We start from the raw sequence: 2493 nt of genomic DNA on the forward strand, positions 1-2493 counted from the left end.
ATTTTTATAATTAGTTGAAATGATTTGTCCTTTATAACATTTAGTGTGGTCCTAGGTATATTGTAGGCAAGAAAGAAATGCTTGATTTATTTTTTGAAATGGAATATACCCATCACCAAACAACTGAGAAGTAGTAGAGTTAGCATTTGCACATGTACATTTTTGCAGGAGCACGAGGCTGGGTAAGAGAAGAATAGGATTCCAGTTGCTTCGGTATTAACTATGGGACCTTAAACAAGTGACTTGCATTCTTGTGTCTGTGTCTTGATATTTCAAAAGAAGATGGTATAATTAAATTTAGGCAAATTACATCACAACATTGAATGACTTCTTAGATAGTATGCAGTGCTAGTCAGGACTCTTAGAGTTTCTGTCTGATTCTGTTCTTTCTATTATATCTTAAATGAGTCACCTCATTTTTCTAACAAAGGATGGTATTGTTAGATAGCTAACATTTTTAGGATGTCTAGTCATTATTCAGAGAGTACTGTAGTCATATAAGAGGAGAAACAGAAGACCTGCAAAGCAAGGGAAAGACAATACAAGAAAGGAAAAGTATAGCCTCATTTTGTTTGAATGTAAACAAAACAGAAAAATATTAAGTATTAGCTCATTAGAACAAATAGGGTAGTAAAAACAATACCCTATTTGTCTGGGTGACAGTTCAAGACTCTGTCTCAGAAACAAAAACAAAAAAACCTAGAGTGTAGGAACTAATCAGAAACATGAATTTCTCTGATTGAAGACACTTTTACATTAATAAATGAAATAGAAGATGATCTGAAAACAGAAATAGTTCATGCTTTTAGATGGGATGACTTATTTAAAAGATGCCATTTCTCTTGATCATAAATTCAAAGTGATGCCAGTCAGATTTCTAGGTGAATTTTCTGAGCAAATCAGTAATCATTCTAAAATTCATTGGATATCACAAAGGTTTACAACTTTAGAATAGTAAAGAGGGAACTTTCCTCCTGTTGAATAAGGGGAAATATAGAACCATGATAATAAAAACATTGTGGTTTTAGTGAAGTAATAGACAAATAGAACAGTGGAACAGAACAGGTATAGACTCATGACTGCATGGACCACATGGATCATTGTTAATGCAGAAATAATACCACAAATCCAGTGAACAAAGTATAGACTATTTTAGTCAAAGATGGAAAACTGTTTACTATTTGAAGAAAATTAAAATTGGATTAAGTAGGAGAGGTTTCAGGGTCATAGAAAACAACCATTAAGAAAATACCTTTGTGATCTAGGGTTGAAAAAGGACTTCTTAAACTCCTTCCCTCAAGCATAAGCATTAAAACAAAACCAAGAAGAAGTTAAAAGTAAGGCTTTTTATTCAACAAGTGTCTATCATGGATAAAGGTAATAGACTAATGGCTTTGGGAGAGGAACTTTACAACATCTAAAACTGAGGGACTAATATTCAAAATGTGCAAAGATCTCCTATAAGTTAACAGGAAGCCTAGAACCCCATGAGAAATATGGCCAAAGAAAAGAACAGATTATAGAAGAGGAAACCCAAAAGACTGGCAGATCTGTGCAAAAATGCTCAGACAGCAATGAGATATCATGTTACACTGGTTAGAATGGCAAAAATTCGAAAGCTATAGTTGTGGATGGAGGAACTGGTGTACTCTTGGTAGGTGTGTCACCTGGTGCTGTCATGGTGAACAGCAGTCTGATAGGACTTGTTTGCATACCCTGGGACCTAGCAGTTCTGCTTCTAGAAATTCATCTCCAAAGAACTTCTTAAACAGGTCCTTTGACTTGTGGCAGGAAATGAGAGGAAATCTTAGGTGGAAGGTCAAGTGGGGAAGTCGCACACCACAGAGAATGGGTTCTACAAGAGGTGGAAGTAAGAGACCACATGGCACACAACAACATGGCTGGATCCTAACAACAAAGTACCAGGGACACAAATAAGAATGCTTTATATAATTAAAAACACTGGTACAAAATAAAACATTTTACATGAATTTATATAAACAAATGGATATACATAAAACACATTTTAATGTTTATCTGTGGTTGAAGAGAGGACTGGGAATAAAAGGGATTTAAAAAGAAAAGAAAAAATAGATAAGTATGTACTTCATCGTTCTAAACAACATGCAGTGTTAAAAAAGTTAGCTGAGAGCTTTATAGATTTCTGTGAAACAAACTTAAGAATTTAGATAATTAAAATAGAAAGCCTTACGCTAGGATGTGAAGAAATATCTCAAGAAAAGAACATCAATCTGCTTTCACACCCATGTCCATAGCAGCACTATTTGTAATAGCCAAAAGTAGAAGTAAGTCAAATGTCTATCTAAGGATAAATGGATAAACAATGTAGCATACATATAGTGGATATTATTCAGCCTTAAAAACCAAGGAGGTCGGCTCGGCGCCTATAGCTCAACCGGCTAAGGCGCCAGCCACGTACACCTAAGGTGGTGGGTTCGAATCCCCAGCCCAGACCCGCCAAACAACAATGAC

General features: G+C 35.3%; 1 protein-coding gene across 2 annotated transcripts in view; it reads left to right on the plus strand.

The window, feature by feature from the left end:
* The window catches only part of ATP6V1A (ATPase H+ transporting V1 subunit A), a 62814-nt gene that overhangs the window by 51985 nt on the left and 8336 nt on the right, over nt 1-2493 (plus strand). The window lies entirely within an intron of this gene.

The sequence above is a fragment of the Otolemur garnettii genome, unplaced genomic scaffold (genome assembly GCF_000181295.1).
Source record: "Otolemur garnettii isolate 467f Iridium unplaced genomic scaffold, OtoGar3 scaffold00122, whole genome shotgun sequence".
Taxonomy (NCBI): domain Eukaryota; kingdom Metazoa; phylum Chordata; class Mammalia; order Primates; family Galagidae; genus Otolemur; species Otolemur garnettii.